A 21,335-nucleotide genomic window follows, 5' to 3' on the forward strand; every position below is an offset into this window, starting at 1 on the left:
AACATTAAACATGGAGCACTTGCACTTTGACACTGATCAGCAGTGGCAAAGTGCCAAAAGCATCTAAGTTGGCAACACCATGTCAGAAAAAAGGTCTGGGGGAAGGCAAAAAGTTTAGGGAACTTTAGCCAAACAGGGCCAAGTCCAACAAAACTGAATTAAGTTTTGTACATACTCCTCCTTCGATTGCTGTAATTAAGTCCAAAACATACCTGTTTTCCATCACCATAAGTCTGATTGAACACAGCTCTTCTTTAATTGCATTGAAGCCATCTTCAGTAGCATTTATGGCTTTCATTAACTCCCACCGGGTAATCTGAACCCAGTGAGCAGTTGCTTTTGCTTGAAACATAGGTATCAGACTCCCAAAAAATGTTCGGGCGTCATTGAACAACCTATACTCGTTGGGCGCATCCTGCCACACTGAAGTTCCAAAGCACTCAGCCATCCTTTTTCTTCTGTGAAGATGCAGCAAAGTTGATGCTTTACGCATGGAATGCAAATGCAAATCTTTTATTTCTTTTGCTGGTATTACCATAGATGGAGTATGCAAAGTCACCAGAGAGCAGATTCCGCTCCAGTCAGGTGGGGGGGGGGGGGGTAATTGAGTGTATATTTGAGCTCCACACTGTCAGAAAAAATCCATACGGCTGGAGGAATCGCCCTGCATATCGGCATTGTAAATAGTTGGACTGCAATTGAGGTTCCGTCCCACTTTAACAATCCCATTTCCCTGAAAGCAAATATAAAATCTCATTAGCTTCACAGCCAGTTTAGGATGATGTTTAGTTCCAGTCCATTTATATCTCTGTATGTTTTCATCCCATACTTGCTGACATGATGCTTTTATTTCATCAAATCTCAAATGATTTTTTGTTTCCGTGCCATTCCATAAAGATATGGCCCTACATGAAAACCTAGCTCCAGTAAACCATTTGTTATTGGAAAATACTGATGCTTCAATACTGAATACTGGCCTGGCTGCGCAATCTGGGGGCAGTGGTTTGGCAGAATAATTATTACAGGTGGATGGTGGATTAGATCTCCCTAGAATACCTCGTTCCAATACTGCTTCCTCCCAATTTGCATAACTATATTTCTGCCACGCTCCCTTCGTTCTGGATATCTCTTTCATTATCTCTGTTTTATCTGTCAAAATCTGCAAAATGTCAGGGATTGTATCAAATCTGTTTGTATTACCCCTGGCAGTCATAGGACTAACATGTGTTGGCTGTAACTGTGCTTTTATCCTACACAAGAAAAGATGCAATAAACACTTTGTCTTATTAACAGGCAGTTCTTTAGGATACACTAAAGGTGGTGTTTCTATGGCATGGGGAACAACTATCATTTTGTGTATTGGCACCTATATCATGCATGCTTTTGTACCACAAATTATCGAGTAAAGAATCATGCAAAGGTTGTATATCTGTTTAATTGAAAACAGCTCTATGAAAGCGTAATACTTCTTCCCTATGGGTGGGATCTTTTGCATCTACAGAACACATAATACAATAGCAAATTATCAGAGTAATAATCATAACGACTGAACTCATTATTATGCATTGAAAAATATAATTTAACTGTCTCTTCATTGTATCTTTTGCTCTTGGACCATTGCCTCCTCACCTCCTGGCGAGAGTGAGGCCAAAAATGGAATAATGTCTGTTAGGTGCACCCAGTTCTGTATCCTCTCCACTTTGACTACTTTTGGCGTGCTCTGTATTACTTGGTAGGGACCTAGAAACTTTGAGTCTTTCCATGTTCTCACGAAGTTGCGCACGAAGACTCAGGAACCGATGCTGATGGCTGTAGACAAGGGCAGGGGTGATGCAGGACTGTCAGCCTGTTGCAGCTGAACCTGTTTAGAATAAACCTGTACAGCTTTTGTTTAGGCAGATATGTATGCATTCATTTCTTGCTAAACACTTTCTGATGCAGACTTAGTATTAGAACGAATCATTTGATTTTGTTTAAAGTACAAATTAGAAAGCCTACCTGTTACGACTTGGTGAGGGGTCAAAAGATGATCCTATCAAGGGGCATTTCTCTAAGCATACAGAGCAAGGGGAATGCAGTAAAGCCAATTCTTTTTCAGTATCTCACAAATTTTTGACACTTTGCTTTCCAATAAGCCAGTCATCCTCTCAACACTTCCATTACTCTCTGGGTGGTAAACTGAGGTAAACTGGTGTTTCACTCCTAATAGTGTAGCCGGAACCCCCCACCTAGGTATGACCTCTCTCACCAAGAATTTGGCTGCCTGGTCAGCATCACACGTGGAGCAGGGTCCTGCTTCAATCCATCGTGAACATGGGCACACCACTACTAACACATACCTATATCCATTACATTTTTGTATCATATCTACAAAGTCTATGTGTAACTCTTTGAAAGTACCTATTAGTATTGGAATGGAGGATGAAGGCATTATTGGTGACCTCTTATTAGAACCGATAACACATGAAATGAAGCTAGAAATACATCAACTAATGGTCCTAGATTAGGGATAAACCAGCTTTTATTTAATTCTTCCATCATTACTCTTTTAGAATTGTGTGTTGGTAAATGAAGTTGTCGAAGGGCTGTTATAAGTAGTGACTGAGGCATTATAACTTTACCTGAAGTTGATGATCTATAAAGAAGATCTGGAAATCCAGTCACCCCCCCCCCCTTTGATTTCCAGAGATCTTTCTCATGTTGTGGTGCTGCATTTTGAATGTCTAATAATGCCTCTGTAGAAATATTCTCATAGTGTTGTATCTCAACCTCATCATCTGCATACTGCATGTTTTCATTGCATATAAACTAGCTTCCTTTGCTGCTGTATCAGCAGCTTCATTTCCCTTAGACACCATATCTGATCCTTTTGTGTGTGCCTGGCACTTAACCACTGCTACTTGACATGGTATTTGCAATGCAGCAATAAGGTCAGCTAAAAGATGTTGGTGCACTACTGGTGTCTCAGTAGATTTAAGAAATCCTCGCCTTTCCCATCTCTTCAGCCCTGAGTGCACTGTGGAAGCTACATATGCTGAATCAGTGTATATTGTTACTGGCTGACCGTGACAAGCCTGTAGGGCCATTATCAATGCTTTTAATTCAGCCACTTGGGTCGAGTCTTGGGATGGCAAGAGTAAGAGGTGCAATGTGTGTAAGGTATAATCAGTAGGGGTACTAATAGCCTCAACAACAGCTGCACCTGTATGTCTTTTACCTGTCTCCTGGTCTATCCATGAGGAACCATCAATAAACAATTGTCGGCCATCAGACAAGGGGTCCTCATGTGCCAGGTGATCGTCCTCCTCCAATGATACACTACAATCATGATCAGTGGGCTCTAGTGGGTGCACTAAAAAAGTTGCAGGATTGACTGAGTGTACTAGCTCAATGCAGATAGAATGGTTTGACAGTATCACTTCATAACCTGTCGCTCTGAGTGGTCAATGTACTTTTACTTTTCTCCAGTAGAGCGAATGGAGAGTGCTCAACATACAATGTTACAGGGCATCCTGCTGTAATAGTTCTACTCTTTTCTACTGCAAAAGCTGCTGCTGCAAGCGCTCGCCCACAAGAAAAGTGACCTTTCATTACTGGATCTAATAGTCCACTAAAATAGGCGACGGGTTTGTGACCCATCGGGTATTTTTGAGTAACGAATGATATCATAGAATCCTCTGTGGCAGCAGAAAACAGAAAAAAATATCTTTGTATAGTCTGGATTTGCTACACTGGGGCTGAAGCAATTGCTTCTTTCAATGTCTGAAATGCACTTACACTGTCATTACTCCACTGTATGCCTGTGTTGTCAGTTTTAGCTTGCTTCATTGCATATAATATTGGTTGTATGATGGTAGTATAATCAAATACCCACTGATGTACAAAATTACAAAGGTCTAGAAATTTCTGCATGTCTTTTACTGTCTTGGGCTGAGGCTGATCACGTATAGTTTGTATTCTAGAACCTGCTATCTTTTTGCCTTCTGCAGACAACACTTGGCCCAAATCCAGCACTTCTTTTTGCACAAACTGTAATTTTTTCCTATCCACTTTGTATCCCTTAGTAGCAAGCAGCGTTAGGAGATTGACAGTGTCCAAAACACATTCAGATTCTGATTTACTACATATTAATAAATCATCTACATATTGCAAGACTGTACTGTCTGACTGGAAATTTAACAAATCATCACTCAATACTCTATTAAACACAGATGGAGACTCATAATAGCCTTGGGGGAGTCGAGAATATTGGATTTGTTTACCATCAAAACTAAAGGCTGTCAAATTATGACTGTCAGGATGTAAAGGTATGCTAAAAAATAGCATTCTTTAAATCCACCATAGAAAACCATTTGCTGTCACTTGGTATATTAGTCAATATCACAGATTTGTCGGGCACTATGGGGTCCTCTGCTAATACTATGGCATTAAGGGGGCGAAAATCCTGAACCATCCTCCAAGTATTACCTGTAGATTGTTTTACAGGATAAATTGCGGTGTTACAAGGTGATGGACAGGAATACAGGACTCCCTGATCCTTCAGTCTTTGTACTGTCCCTCTAATACCTTCTTTTGCTTCTTTAGACAGTGGATACTGTTTTACACTTTGCAATTGTGCACCTGGCTTCAACTTTATCTAAAATGGTTCTGCAGATAGTATAAGTCCTACCTCATCTGGAGCTAATGTCCAGTGACAAGGCGGGACTGCTACAAGTGCTTCAATATCATTGGAGGGGGATGGCAGAACTGGTAACGTGGTCTGTGCATGATAAACATGCAATAACAAGGGTGCAGTGTGTGTATAAACTATCTCGGTCCTGGTGGGATCTTCTGAAAAGAGTTCGGAATCAGAAATGTCCTGTGGTCTCAGACCAGGCATAAGAAAAATCAGGACCTTCCAAATTCCTTCATCGTTATCTGATGCCACCAGAGCGCCCCCCCTACTGGATATTTCCATGCACTCAAGGTAAAGGGTATTCACCTGTCCCAGTTCATCACCACCAGCTTGTCTCCTGAAAATTAGTCTTGGTGGCAATTCCATCCATCTCCCTAAAAGTATTTCCTCTGTCTTCAGAACCGTAAGTACTGCATCTGCTAGCAATTTATAATGCACTGGCTCTGCCCTTCCAACCACATTTTCCTCTGGTATTCTTAGTAGATGTATCCCACATTTCGCTTGCCCTGGTATTTCACATGTCATGGACCCATTAGAGGAAAACCTTCTTGTCATGTTTAATTTAGACATGATATCCCTTCCTAATAAATTTGCTGGTGTATTTGGAGAATAAAGGAGACGCTCCTGCGTTCGCACTCCTGCCACCTCTATGGGCACCTGTCCTCAGGTCACCCCCACGCCGCACGGCCCTCCTGCTGCAGGCGAGTCTGTGCCCCCTCGTTGCTGCTCGTGACTCAGTTTTTGCCCTCCTGTGCCCGGACTGTGCATTTTGTTTTATATTGTATCTCTGCTTCTTTGTGATTGTGTAACTTGTTTAAACTGTTCTCTGTTTCGCTTTGCACGTTGCTCCCCTAGTGTGACCCCCCTCCGCTCCCCGCTTCCCGCCGCCGTGACATCGCGGCCCGCCCCCTTTCTTTCCGTGTCCTCCCCGCTCCCGCCTCCCAGCTGCTCCTCGCTCCCACTTGGCCTTAAATGGAGACCGCGCGGCGCAGGTGAGTGTGACCTGTCCTCAGGTCACCCCCACGCCGCACGGCCCTCCTGCTGCAGGCGAGTCTGTGCCCCCTCGTTGCTGCTCGTGACTCCGTTTTTGCCCTCCTTTGCCCGGACTGTGCATTTTGTTTTATATTGTATCTCTGCTTCTTTGTGATTGTGTAACTTGTTTAAACTGTTCTCTGTTTCGCTTTGCACATTGCTCCCCTGGTGTGACCCCCCCTCCGCTCCCGCTTCCCGCCGCCGTGACATCGCTGCCCCGCCCCCTTTCTTTCTGTGTCCTCCCCGCTCCCGCCTCCCAGCTGCTCCTCCCTCCCACTTGGCCTTAAATGGAGACCGCGCGGCGCAGGGGAGTGTGACCTGTCCTCAGGTCACCCCCACGCCGTACGGCCCTCCTGCTGCAGGCGAGTCTGTGCCCCCTTGTTGCTGCTCGTGACTCCGTTTTTGCCCGCCTGTGCCCGGACTGTGCATTTTGTTTTATATTGTATCTCTGCTTCTTTGTGATTGTGTAACTTGTTTAAACTGTTCTCTGTTTCGCTTGCACGTTGCTCCCCTGGTGTGACCCCCCCTCCGCTCCCCGCCGCCGTGACATCGCGGCCCCGCCCCCTTTCTTTCTGTGTCCTCCCCGCTCCCGCCTCCCAGCTGCTTCTCCCTCCCACTTGGCCTTAAATGGAGACCGCGCGGCGCAGGGGAGTGTGACCTGTCCTCAGGTCACCCCCACGCCGCACGGCCCTCCTGCTGCAGTCGAGTCTGTGCCCCCTCGTTGCTGCTCGTGACTCCGTTTTTGCCCTCCTGTGCAAGGACTGTGCATTTTGTTTTATATTGTATCTCTGCTTCTTTGTGATTGTGTAAATGGAGACCGCGCGTACGCGCAGCGGTCACATGCAGCGGGTGCGCCGAAGGCGTGCCAAAGGCAAGCCCGTCTGCGCCCGTCCGCGCCTGGCCCGCGCCCAGCGCCAGGACCCCTGGTCCACAACGAAGCCAGCGCACCCGAGGATCCTACGACCCCGCCACCCTCCATGCACTCAACGCCGGCCGAACCCCCGTCTGGTACCGAGCCACCCCGAAACGCACCCACGGACGCTTCACCTGCCAAGCCTGCAAGTTCACCTGCCCCCGGACCTGCTCCGCACCCACCAAGCCAAACACCAGCAGCAACCACCTCAAGTGCATCCTGCTCAACACCCGCTCCGTCCACAGACACGCCGTCGAGCTCTGGAACCTGCTCGACACAACATCACCAGACGTCGCCTTCCTCACGGAAACCTGGATGAAGGCCTCCTCAGCACCCGACATCGCCATCGCCATCCCGGACGGATACAGGATCACCCGGAGGGACCGCGTCAACCAGACTGGAGGAGGCATCGCCATCGTACACAAGAACACCATCCGCATCACGACCAGCACCGACGACACCTTTGCCGCCGCCGAACACCTCCACTTCCAGATACACACCGACCCCAAGACCACCCTCAGAGGCACCCTCATCTACAGACCCCCGGTAACACGCACACAATTCAGCGAAGCCAGCGCAGACTTCGTCAGTCCGCACGCCCTCCCCTCCGCTGACTACATCCTCGTAGGGGACCTCAACTTCCACCTGGAGAACAACAGGGACAGCAACACCACCACCCTGCTGGACAACCTCGCCAACCTCGGGCTCAAGCAACTGGTGAACACCCCCACCCACTACGCCGGCCACACGCTTGACCCAGTCTTCTCCTCCAGCGAGCACATCTCCTTCAGCCACTCCACCGGACTTCATTGGGCTGACCACAGCTGCGTCCACTTCAGCTTCAGAAGAACCACGACCCACCACCACCCGCAACAGGTTCCTCGCAGAAACTGGAACAAGATCACCGCCGACCAGCTCACCACCTCCCTCAGCCAGAACCCTCCTGCCAGCACAACGAACCCCAACGAAGCAGCCAGCAACCTCACCCAGTGGATCACCAACTGCGCAGACGACCTCGCACCACTGAAGACCCCTCCCAGCAGACACGGCAGCAAGAAAGCCTCCTGGTTCACCGACGAACTTAAGAACTCCAAGAAGAACTGCTGCACCCTCGAGAAAGCCTGGTGCAACGACCAGACCACAGGCAACATGACCACCCTCAAACATGCCACCTGCAAACACCACCAGCTGATTCGCACCACCAAGAAGACAGCATTCAAAGAACGACTGGACAACAACGCCCACAACAGCAAGGAACTCTTCAGCATCGTCAAAGAGCTCTCCAACCCCAGCGCCGGAAACAACGACATCACTCCCTCACAAGACCTCTGCGACTCACTCGCCTCGTTCTTCCACCGCAAGATCGCTGAAATACACAACAGCTTCGGCACACCAACCACGCACCCATCCACCGAACCTACGCCCCCCTCCACCACCCTCTGCGCCTGGACCCAGGTCAGCACCGAAGACACCACCCGCACGATGAACACCATCCACTCCGGATCCCCTACCGACCCCTGCCCCCACCAAGTCTTCAACAAAGCCGACTCCATCATCGCACCCCAACTCCGGGCCATCATCAACGCCTCCTTCAACACCGCCACCTTCCCGGAGAGCTGGAAGCACGCCGAGCTCAGCGCCCTCCTGAAGAAACCAACAGCGGACCCCACCGATCTCAAGAACTTCCGCCCCATCTCGCTCCTCCCTTTTCCTGCCAAAGTCATCGAGAAGACCGTCAACAGACAGCTTGCCGCCTTCCTCGAGACAACCGGATCCCTCGACTACTTGCAGTCCGGCTTCCGAGCCAACCACAGCACCGAGACCGCCCTCATCGCAGCCACTGACGACATCAGATCCCTGCTCGACAACGGGGAAACAGCGGCCCTCATCCTCCTGGACCTCTCCGCAGCATTCGACACCGTCTGCCACCGCACCCTAGTGCAGCGCCTCAGCAACATCGGAATCCAAGAGAAGGCACTGGGGTGGATCATCTCGTTCCTCGCCGGAAGAACCCAGAGTGTCCGCCTCCCCCCGTTCAGATCCGAGGCCACTGAAATCTTCTGCGGCGTACCACAGGGATCATCGCTCAGCCGCACCCTCTTCAACATCTACATGAGCCCCCTCGCAGCCATCGCACGCCAACACAACCTCAACATCATCACCTACGCCGACGACACCCAGTTGATCCTCTCCATCACCAACGACCCAGCCACCGCCAGAACCAGCCTACACGAAGGGATGAAAGAAGTCGCCGAGTGGATGAAGAACAGCCGCCTGAAACTGAACTCAGACAAGACGGAAGTCCTCATCCTCGGACCCTCTCCTTCCGCCTGGGACGACTCCTGGTGGCCCCCTGCCCTGGGCAGCGCACCCAAACCAACGGACCACGCACGCAACCTGGGCTTCATCCTGGACTCCTCACTCACAATGACCAAGCAAGTGAACGCCGTCTCATCATTGTGCTTCAACACCCTGCGTATGCTCTGTAAGATCTTCCGATGGATCCCCACCACAACCAGGAAGACAGTCACCCAGGCCCTCGTCACCAGCCGCATGGACTACGGGAACACCCTCTACGCTGGAACCACTGCCAAACTCCAGAAAAGACTCCAGCGCATTCAGAACACCTCAGCACGACTCATCCTGGACATCCCGCGCCGAAGCCACATCTCCGCCCACCTGCACTGGCTCCCCGTCAACAAAAGGATCACGTTCAGACTCCTCACCCACGCACACAAGGCTCTCCACGACATGGGCCCGAAGTACCTCAACAGCCGTCTCACATTCTACACACCCACCCGCCAGCTCCGATCCGCCAGCCTCGCTGTTAGACCTGGCACCTTGGCGTGAGTCTCCCTTCCTCTTTTTGTCGCTGTGCCTCATGTGCTTTTATGGTCTTGGCCGCTCAGCGCGCTGTGCCACTGCCAACCAGTGTCGCGGTTCAAGTGCTCCCTATGTAAATTGTATATGTTGGTTGGATTCCATGATTGGATTGTTGGTTTACTGTCAGACCCCAGTAAAGTGCGCCAGGAGCGCCAGGGCATGTAAATGCAAACACCGCTGGTGGGCTTGCAGCACTGGTTGTGCCACCCACAGAAGCGGCCGGTAAAATATGTCTAAGGTCTGCCATCGCAGAACCTGCATGCAGTCTGGTACTGACATGCTGACTGGCAAGTGCCCACACTTGCCGGTCCTTAAACCTTCCCTTAACTTCATGTTAGTCACCCCTCTGGTAGGCCCACGGGCAGGGTGCGTTGCAAGCCTAAGGTAGGACAAGCCTGGATGCGTGGCATGTCCTAGTAGTGAATGACCGCCATCTTGTTGATCACTACTGTAAGGCTACCCTGTTCTCATAGGCCAGTATGGGTGGCTGGGATTGTTACATCCTATGATCCTAGCCGACCCAGGGAACATGGTAGAAGATCGAGTTTAGTATGCCTGGACTCGGAATAATAAGGTACATCTTTTCCCAAGGTTTATTTTAATATTCCGCGTTTGCAAATGCCGCTTTTAGAAAGCTGGCCTTTGCTTGCCTAAACATTTCAGCCCGCCTCTGCGTGATGTGTATCTGATGTCTGGCTGGTGTGAGTGACAGGGCTGGGGGAACCCAGATGGGCAGGGCTAGGTAGCCTGGTGGTGAATAGGACGATCGACAGGTAGATGGGTGGGAGGAGTACTCCTAGGCTCTGAATAGGACAGTGCTCTGCCACCTCAATGCCGGCTCCGCCCCCTGTGGAGCGTCTGAGGACTTTGCCCTGCACTCTGAAAGAAGAAGCCTGCATCGCGTAAACAAAGTGCTCAGAAACCGGACTGGACTAGGCAAGGGCCCCCCTGACCTGGGAGAACAAAAGATTTGCTGTATAAATGTAGGAGCCCTGCTCCTAAGAAACTAGATCCGCTTTTGACCAAGAAGAATCTCTGCCTGAGGAGGAGGCACCGGGAAAGCTGTAGGAGGAAGACTGTCCCTGTCCTGGGGGATTGGCCTACAGTGGTGACCTTGCTGCCAAAGGGGAGAAGAGAAACTGTTGCTGAAGACTTTGCTATTTTTACTTTCAAAACTTGTGCTTTCCAAAACGATCTCCAAGGGCTTGGAACTGAGCTTGCCCCCTGAACGGAGCCCCAGGACCATTGGGCTCTACCTGATCTTCACTCGCCTGCCGCTGGACTGTGGTGTCCTTTCCCTCGCCGGAGCTGTGACCCTCGTGCCCCAGTCCCTCCCTGAGCTGTGACCAGGACTGCTTAGCCGCCCCCGCCTTGGGAAGAGCCTCGCTCGATCGGAGCCGCTCCCCCTACGCTGTGCTGGGCTGCCCCTGTCACCTCGCTCGCTGGAGGCTCGCTGCGCACCTTCACCCTCCCGCCGGAATCGGCGTTGTGAGCATCTCCAAACCTCGGACGGCCCGGACGTAATCTGCGTGCCCGGCTGCCCCGCTTTGTTCACCCGCCACCTGCAACACCCCGCTCTTGTCGTGAGCCTGAAGATCAGACCCCCATCGTGAAGTGTGGGAGCCTCGGACGCCGCCTCGCCCTTCTGTCGAAGAGCCGCTGAAATCCCGCACCCGCCTTTGCGTCAAGAAACAAGGTACTGTACTTACGAACTCGACCGCGAGCTCGCATCGGATCCAGGGTCCGCAACGTTCTGATTTCCCTGTCATCTGCCGTGTGCTTCCCGGTCGCCGCCTCAGCACGAAGTGCGCTGAGGCCCACAGTTACCTTGTGCCCGCCTAAGGAACTTTCCGTAACAAAGAGACTTTACCGTATTTCAAAGAGTTGTGGCCCCATCAGTTTAACGTTACTGGGCCTTGTATTTGAATCTGCTGAAACTACATAAAAGCTTATTTTTATATACTACCTGATTGGTGTCCGTTTGTGGTGCATGCAAGGGGTTTACTGTATGTGTAATTGCATTTGCTTAACCGTGTACGCCTGAGACTTAGCCTAGACTGCTCGCGCCACGCACCTAGAGGGTGAGCAGGGGTTATTCTGGGGAGTCATCCTTCGCCCTGACAAGAAGTAAAGGGTCCCTGCTTGTTGTGGGTACACACCTGCGCCAACCAGAGCCCCCTCATTTCTAACACTCGCCCTCGCCTCCGTCCCACGATTTCGGAAATCCACCATCGGAGGAAGATCCTTCTCCTACCTGGCTGCCAAGACATGGAACTCCCTCCCCACTCACCTTCGGCTGACCCAGGACAATCTCTCCTTCAGGAAACAACTCAAGACCTGGCTGTTTGAGCAGTAGCGTACCCCCTCCCCCTCAGCGCCTTGAGACCCTTACGGGTGAGTAGCGCGCTATACAAATTCCGATGATTGATTGATTGTGTATGGACGCTGTACTTCACCAGAGAAGCCCTGCGTATCCACGGTGGCAGAGGACAATGGAACATTTCCTTCTGAGAGGCAAGATTTTGTTTCCCCCTGTATCAACCAAAAAAGCATACCTCCTTCCCATTATAATCATTTCTACCATTGGTTGTTCCTCTGGGTCTAGAGTCCTAGCTACCACAGAACTAATGGGATTCCCTGGTGTGCCCCATCAGGCTGTATAATAAAAGGGGTTTCCGCCTTGAACAATCACTCCCCCTTGTCCTTGACTCCCTGTGCTCACCAATGAATTAGTCTGCACCTGATGCTGGCCTCCTGTCTGTACAATAGGTGCCTCTTGAACAGGTACATTAGCAAATTGCTGTTGTGGTGCTGGTGCCCCTTGAACAGGTACATTAGCAAATTGCTGTTGTGGCATATAAACCTGTGGTAGTGGAGGTATTTGTTGTTGAGGATAGGGGGCATACTGATAAGGACCATATTGAGGCGCTGGCCCTGATGTGTTCACATTTTGTCTTTCCATCCCCCTTCCTATTCCTATCACTCCCTGCGCTTCATCACTCTTCTTAAAGCAGCATTCAGCAATAAAATGTCCAATATTACCGCAGTAATGGCATTTAAAATTTCTTCTTCCTTGCATCTATCTCCCCTCTCTTTGACCCCTTCCTTGCTCTCTGTTTGCAACAGGAACCTGCACAGTCATTTCTTTTTCTGTCTTTTCCTTCAAATTTTTCTGTAGTTTTTGTGTCACCATTTTGGCTTGGGTTCTGTCACTTTGGTCTTTATTCCTCCTTTCCTTTTCTTCATTTCTTCTACAAAAATGAATAATATGTGCTTGCAGTTCTGCCCAGGGTTTTACATCTAAAGCCACAACCTGATCTAAATGGTCTTGTATGTCTCCTGGTAGCCCCTGTTTTAAAACAATTGTAGAATAATGTACAACTTCCTCCCATGTCTACAGGTCCTACATCTGCTTCCCACTTTTTCTTCATCATTGTTATGTAGTCTGCATTGGACTGTCCTGGAGACATATCTGGTCAGTCGGGGTACCTAGTCCTTAATTCAGTCCACACCCTAGAGCGCACTACTCCAAAAGCAGACCCATCATGTTTTCCTTTAGTAATAGTTACTCCTTGTATCCCTGCACTTCTCATTGTACTGTCCAGCTCATCCCCTACTATGGAGCTCAAAAGACTCTTCACATCCCCCGAGCTAAAGGTATCCCAGCTGTTGCATTTTCAAATGCTTTTATCCATTTCCCTGCTTCTTCATGTAATGGAGGCAGGCCTTTATTTTTAGATTTTCTTTATCCATGTGTTGCCATGGAACATAGACAGGCTGTGCTCCCTGTGTCTTATACACCAGTGGCATCTGCATTACAGCGGTATTCCTGCCACCAAGTCCCTCATAAGGTGTCTCGGACCTTAAAGTATATTTATTCCACACACACAGACTTTGTTTCATGTAATCATAATCCCACTCTGAGCCCCCATAACCTTGAAAAATACATAAATCAGCCATATTTATAAATTCAGGGTCAAAGGATCCTGCTCTTGGCAACACTTTCATCTGTGGCACCATATCTGCTGTCCATCCTGCAAGGTTATTAGTAAATGGGACACCATTATACCAACTATTTTCTCTGTTTGCTACTATTTCATTGGGTGTCAAGTCACTGTTTCCTTTCCTTTCTTTTCTCTGTATAAAAATTGTAATTCCCTGCATATTTCGTACATGAAGGGTCTTACTTCAGTTGGAGGGGAACTTTGTCCTAATTCTATCATACCCTCTGCTCAAAATGGACGCCCAGACCTTGTTGTACTACTGCGAAACACCTGTTCTCCTCTTATTTGTTCTCTAAAGGCACTTTGTTCCTCTAATCCTCTTCTATTTATTTCAGCATTTCTGTTCTCAGCCTCTTGCCACAATTCCATGCGTTCCCAGTCAAGAACCCTTCTAATTTCACTCTCCACTGCGTTTATTTCTTCCTCATCTATCTTATCCTTTCCGGTCACATTCTTGAATTCTAGATCATATCCTATGTCCCCTACAGCTGGCTTTTCATCTTGTTTTAATTATATGGAATTACATATATTTGAACAGTCATCAGCAATAAGGCTTAATCTCTTAATTGAATTCTGGTTCCCTTTACACTGATGGCCCTGTCACGATAACCCTTATCCTCTTCCTGAAGTATTTTTGATCGTGTCCCTAAATCAAACTTCACCTGTGCGGTGCTAGTATAGTATCCCATTCTAATATGTCTTTTGACTTTTGTTCCAGCAATTTCCCATTACCGTCTTGTCTTAATTTTACTGAAATGTCTCCTGTTAAGGACACTGTTCCCTCATATACTTTTTCAGGTTTAAGAAAATCCTTATTAATTGTTTGTGCAAGATCAACCTCCCCCATTTTAAAAAAGTCATCAACCTTTGGTGTAACTTTGTTTATATCAGCCAGGGGTATTAATATTGGATCTTTATAGCCTAAAGCTGGAACATCAGTGTCCACTGAGTCTATTGAGGTAGTGGATTCCTTATCTTCCGCTGACAATGATGGATGTATATCTTGATGGCATAAGGGCCCTTTAATTATCTCAGAATATGTCGGGTGTGGTGCTGTGGCTTCTACATGGGAATCCTGACTGAATATCTTCCACATGTCCAATGATTTTAATCTCTTTGTTCTTTCATCTCCGTTATATGCTATTAAGATATATGATATTACATCGGCTATCACTGCATTATCAAAAGAGCCATCTGGTCTCCATGGAACCAGGGAAGTCTTTGTGCCTTCTGTCTATTCCTGACAATGTCTTTTTTTCTATCAGAGTCTCCTGGAAATGTGGAAATCATATGGCCTAAAGGAGTCCCTTTCTCTCCCTGCCTCCCCTGGGAAGATTTCTTAAAGAAAGGCATTACCTCACATTTTCCTTTTAATCTACCAAAAACCTTTACTATTCTTAAAGGCTCCTGTCCTAATGGAGTTAACACTAAAAAAAACAGTTGGTACCTCTGATAATGCTAGAGAACTCATAATCTATTACACATGATATAACAATCATAAATCTACATTATATGTATATATATTTTGTTTAGAAAAACAACTCATATAACATATTAATACAAAATATCAACTTTTTCTCTTTCTCTGACGTTTTCCTAATTCAAACTGTCAGGATAAGCTTCATCTATAATTCCTATTTCTCTAATAATTCCCCAAGGGAAAGAAAAAAAGTCTGCCAAGTTTAACTAAATAAACATCTATTTCTCTGACGATTCCTAAACAAAAGGTCTGTCAGGATCAACAAAACACATGTAATTATCTCTCTTCCTCTCTGACGATTCCTAAACAAAGGTCTGCCAAGATTATTAACTAAATACACATCTCAGTTTGAAACAGTTGTGGATCAATAAACAAGGATTCGACAATCGCCCTTTTTCCCTACCTTATCTGGCCGCTGCAGACGTCCCCCAGACCGGTACCCCTGTCGTCCAAAAAACAGATCTTTGGTCTCAATAGGCGTCTGTCATCCTCCTCAAATTGTGCATGACTATTAGTTGTCCGAAGGGGAACCTCCCCAGCGGCAGGCCGGAGCAAAGGGGATCTCCTGGCTGGCTCGCCACGATGTCGGGAAAAAATCCTTTAAGCAGTGCAAATCATTTAATCACCACATCTGCATCAAAAGGTAGTACAAAAAGGTTTATTGTACATGCCAGGCTAGTTCAGCTGGGAGAGTGATGTGGTATGAGAGAAGCACAAGTCAGTCTCAACTAACATACACTTCGAGTCTACTCTTATAATACTAATTTTGGCCTAGATCCATATTTAATACAATGTTCACAATAGAAAAATCTTCCTGCTTTTCCGTTATGTCCCACCCAGATTACATACATTTATCTCAAGACCAGCTCTTTCCTGTGTTTGTGACTTCTCACAACAAAGTTACAGACTACAATCGAAACATTCTTGCTGCTCTGAATTTCCTGTTAAATATTCTAGCCAGGACGTTTCTCAACCCGAATACAATAGAAAGGAAAAAACACTTAAACCGAACCGCATTTAGACCTTTCTTTGAAAGCAGGCTGTAGATTATTTCTAAATATAATTGTGCAACTCAACATGCACATTTAAACAGCATTATACTGTTTTTCTGTCTTTACATAATATTTTACAGTTTGTGGGCAAGTGACAGGTAAAACAGAATAATTAAGGCCTAAATCTAAATTCCTTTCACCATCATCTCCTAACCCCCCTGCTGCGGATTCCCCTCCACAAATACAACAGTTGATGGACAGAATGCAGAACAATGTCATACATTCACCCCAGTACAGAGATCTGGGCCTAAATCCATTGTTTTTTGCACACCATGCCATTCCAGTTTGAACCCAGCCATATGCAAATCAGTCTTGACCCTGTGCCACATGGGAACAGTCCAGCCCGAACTGCCAAGCCAGGTCCTCCCTGGACTGGAAACAAGCATCCTAGGACCGGTTTCGGGGTTTCGCCCCTCTTCAGCCAGGATAGCTTGATTCCAGTGGCATGGAGAGCACGGGACTCACGTCTGAGCATACCCGTCCCACTCGGGGTAACAAATGCAAAAACAACAGTTGATGGACAGAATGCAGAACAATGTCATACCTTCACCCCAGTACAGAGATCTGGGCCAAAATCCATCGTTTTTTTGCTCACCATGCCATTCCAGTTGGAACCCAGCCATATGCAAATTAGTCTTGACCCTGTGCCACATGGGAACAATCCAGCCTGAACTGCCAAGCCAGGTCCTCCCTGGACTGGACACAAGCATCCTAGGACCGGTTTCAAGGTTTCACCCCTCTTGAGCCAGGATAGCTTGATTCCAGTGGCATGGAGAGCAAGGGACTCATGTCTGAGCATACCCGTCCCACTCGGGGTGACAAATACAAAAACAACAGTTGATGGACAGAATGCAGAACAATGTTATACTTTCACCCCAGTACAGAGATCTGGGCCTAAATCCATCGTTTTTTTGCTCACCATGCCATTCCAGTTTGAACCCAGCCATATGCAAATCAGTCTTGACCCTGGGCCACATGGGAACAGTCCAGCCCGAACTGCCAAGCCAGGTCCTCCCTGGACTGGAAACAAGTATCCTAGGACCGGTTTCGGGGTTTCACCCCTCTTCAGCCAGGATACCTTGATTCCAGTGGGATGGAGAGCACGGGACTCATGTCTGAGCATACCCGTCCCACTCGTGGTGAAAAAATGCAAAAACAACAGTTAATGGACAGAATGCAGAACAATGTCATACTTTCACCCCAGTACAGAGATCTGGGCCTAAATCCATCGTTTTTTTGCTCACCATGCCATTCCAGTTTGAACCCAGCCATATGCAAATCAGTCTTGGCCCTGTGCCATATGGGAACAGTCCAGCCCGAACTGCCAAGCCAGGTCCTCCCTGGACTGGAAACAAGCATCCTAGGACTGGTTTCGGGGTTTCACCCCTCTTCAGCCAGGATAGCTTGATTCCAGTGGCATGGAGAGCACGGGACTCACGTCTGAGCATACCCGTCCCACTCGGGGTAACAAATGCAAAAACAATAGTTTATGGACAGAATGCAGAACAATGTCATACATTCACTCCAGTACAGAGATCTGGGCCTAAATCCATCGTTTTTTTGCTCACCATGCCATTCCAGTTTGAACCCAGCCATATGCAAATCAGTCTTGACCCTGTGCCACATGGGAACAGTCCAGCCCGAACTGCCAAGCCAGGTCCTCCCTGGACTGGAAACAAGCATCCTAGGACCGGTTTCGGGGTTTCACCCCTCTTCAGCCAGGATAGCTTGATTCCAGTGGCATGGAGAGCACGGGACTCACGTCTGAGCATACCCGTCCCACTCGTGGTGACAAATGCAAAAACAACAGTTGATGGACAGAATGCAGAACAATGTCATACTTTCACCCCAGTACAGAGATCTGGGCCTAAATCCATTGTTTTTTTGCACACCATGCCATTCCAGTTTGAACCCAGCCATATGCAAATCAGTCTTGACCCTGTGCCACATGGGAACAGTCCAGCCCGAACTGCCAAGCCAGGTCCTCCCTGGACTGGAAACAAGCATCCTAGGACCGGTTTCGGGGTTTCGCCCCTCTTCAGCCAGGATAGCTTGATTCCAGTGGCATGGAGAGCACGGGACTCACGTCTGAGCATACCCGTCCCACTCGGGGTAACAAATGCAAAAACAACAGTTGATGGACAGAATGCAGAACAATGTCATACCTTCACCCCAGTACAGAGATCTGGGCCAAAATCCATCGTTTTTTTGCTCACCATGCCATTCCAGTTGGAACCCAGCCATATGCAAATTAGTCTTGACCCTGTGCCACATGGGAACAATCCAGCCTGAACTGCCAAGCCAGGTCCTCCCTGGACTGGACACAAGCATCCTAGGACCGGTTTCAAGGTTTCACCCCTCTTGAGCCAGGATAGCTTGATTCCAGTGGCATGGAGAGCAAGGGACTCATGTCTGAGCATACCCGTCCCACTCGGGGTGACAAATACAAAAACAACAGTTGATGGACAGAATGCAGAACAATGTCATACTTTCACCCCAGTACAGAGATCTGGGCCTAAATCCATCGTTTTTTTGCTCACCATGCCATTCCAGTTTGAACCCAGCCATATGCAAATCAGTCTTGACCCTGTGCCACATGGGAACAGTCCAGCCCGAACTGCCAAGCCAGGTCCTCCCTGGACTGGAAACAAGTATCCTAGGACCGGTTTCGGGGTTTCACCCCTCTTCAGCCAGGATACCTTGATTCCAGTGGGATGGAGAGCACGGGACTCATGTCTGAGCATACCCGTCCCACTCGTGGTGACAAATGCAAAAACAACAGTTAATGGACAGAATGCAGAACAATGTCATACTTTCACCCCAGTACAGAGATCTGGGCCTAAATCCATCGTTTTTTTGCTCACCATGCCATTCCAGTTTGAACCCAGCCATATGCAAATCAGTCTTGGCCCTGTGCCATATGGGAACAGTCCAGCCCGAACTGCCAAGCCAGGTCCTCCCTGGACTGGAAACAAGCATCCTAGGACTGGTTTCGGGGTTTCACCCCTCTTCAGCCAGGATAGCTTGATTCCAGTGGCATGGAGAGCACGGGACTCATGTCTGAGCATACCCGTCCCACTCGGGGTGACAAATGCAAAAACAATAGTTTATGGACAGAATGCAGAACAATGTCATACATTCACTCCAGTACAGAGATCTGGGCCTAAATCCATCGTTTTTTTGCTCACCATGCCATTCCAGTTTGAACCCAGCCATATGCAAATCAGTCTTGACCCTGTGCCACATGGGAACAGTCCAGCCCGAACTGCCAAGCCAGGTCCTCCCTGGACTGGAAACAAGCATCCTAGGACCGGTTTCGGGGTTTCACCCCTCTTCAGCCAGGATAGCTTGATTCCAGTGGCATGGAGAGCACGGGACTCACGTCTGAGCATACCCGTCCCACTCGTGGTGACAAATGCAAAAACAACAGTTGATGGACAGAATGCAGAACAATGTCATACTTTCACCCCAGTACAGAGATCTGGGCCTAAATCCATTGTTTTTTTGCACACCATGCCATTCCAGTTTGAACCCAGCCATATGCAAATCAGTCTTGACCCTGTGCCACATGGGAACAGTCCAGCCCGAACTGCCAAGCCAGGTCCTCCCTGGACTGGAAACAAGCATCCTAGGACCGGTTTCGGGGTTTCGCCCCTCTTCAGCCAGGATAGCTTGATTCCAGTGGCATGGAGAGCACGGGACTCACGTCTGAGCATACCCGTCCCACTCGGGGTAACAAATGCAAAAACAACAGTTGATGGACAGAATGCAGAACAATGTCATACCTTCACCCCAGTACAGAGATCTGGGCCAAAATCCATCGTTTTTTTGCTCACCATGCCATTCCAGTTGGAACCCAGCCATATGCAAATTAGTCTTGACCCTGTGCCACATGGGAACAATCCAGCCTGAACTGCCAAGCCAGGTCCTCCCTGGACTGGACACAAGCATCCTAGGACCGGTTTCAAGGTTTCACCCCTCTTGAGCCAGGATAGCTTGATTCCAGTGGCATGGAGAGCAAGGGACTCATGTCTGAGCATACCCGTCCCACTCGGGGTGACAAATACAAAAACAACAGTTGATGGACAGAATGCAGAACAATGTCATACTTTCACCCCAGTACAGAGATCTGGGCCTAAATCCATCGTTTTTTTGCTCACCATGCCATTCCAGTTTGAACCCAGCCATATGCAAATCAGTCTTGACCCTGTGCCACATGGGAACAGTCCAGCCCGAACTGCCAAGCCAGGTCCTCCCTGGACTGGAAACAAGTATCCTAGGACCGGTTTCGGGGTTTCACCCCTCTTCAGCCAGGATACCTTGATTCCAGTGGGATGGAGAGCACGGGACTCATGTCTGAGCATACCCGTCCCACTCGTGGTGACAAATGCAAAAACAACAGTTGATGGACAGAATGCAGAACAATGTCATACTTTCACCCCAGTACAGAGATCTGGGCCTAAATCCATCGTTTTTTTGCTCACCATGCCATTCCAGTTTGAACCCAGCCATATGCAAATCAGTCTTGGCCCTGTGCCATATGGGAACAGTCCAGCCCGAACTGCCAAGCCAGGTCCTCCCTGGACTGGAAACAAGCATCCTAGGACTGGTTTCGGGGTTTCACCCCTCTTCAGCCAGGATAGCTTGATTCCAGTGGCATGGAGAGCACGGGACTCACGTCTGAGCATACCCGTCCCACTCGGGGTGACAAATGCAAAAACAACAGTTTATGGACAGAATGCAGAACAATGTCATACATTCACTCCAGTACAGAGATCTGGGCCTAAATCCATCGTTTTTTTGCTCACCATGCCATTCCAGTTTGAACCCAGCCATATGCAAATCAGTCTTGACCCTGTGCCACATGGGAACAGTCCAGCCCGAACTGCCAAGCCAGGTCCTCCCTGGACTGGAAACAAGCATCCTAGGACCGGTTTCGGGGTTTCACCCCTCTTCAGCCAGGATAGCTTGATTCCAGTGGCATGGAGAGCACGGGACTCACGTCTGAGCATACCCGTCCCACTCGGGGTGACAAATGCAAAAACAACAGTTGATGGACAGAATGCAGAACAATGTCATACATTCACCCCAGTACAGAGATCTGGGCCTAAATCCATGTTTTTTTTGCTCACCATGCCATTCCAGTTTGAACCCAGCCATATGCAAATCAGTCTTGACCCTGTGCCAGATGGGAACAGTCCAGCCCGAACTGCCAAGCCAGGTCCTCCCTGGACTTGAAACAAGCATCCTAGGACCGGTTTCGGGGTTTCGCCCCTCTTGAGCCAGGATAGCTTGA

General features: G+C 48.6%; 1 long non-coding RNA gene across 1 annotated transcript in view; it reads right to left on the reverse strand.

The window, feature by feature from the left end:
* Window positions 1-1,568: 1,568 nt before the first annotated feature.
* The window catches only part of LOC146855006 (uncharacterized), a 159,223-nt gene continuing 139,456 nt past the window's right edge, over window positions 1,569-21,335 (reverse strand). The window contains exons 3-4 of the long non-coding RNA XR_014981266.1: window positions 15,391-15,618; window positions 1,569-1,861 (exon numbers count right to left, since the gene is read on the reverse strand). This is a non-coding gene — a long non-coding RNA (uncharacterized LOC146855006). The remainder of the gene's footprint in view (window positions 1,862-15,390; window positions 15,619-21,335) is intronic.

Source organism: Triturus cristatus, chromosome 4_1, assembly GCF_964204655.1.
Source record: "Triturus cristatus chromosome 4_1, aTriCri1.1, whole genome shotgun sequence".
NCBI lineage: Eukaryota > Metazoa > Chordata > Amphibia > Caudata > Salamandridae > Triturus > Triturus cristatus.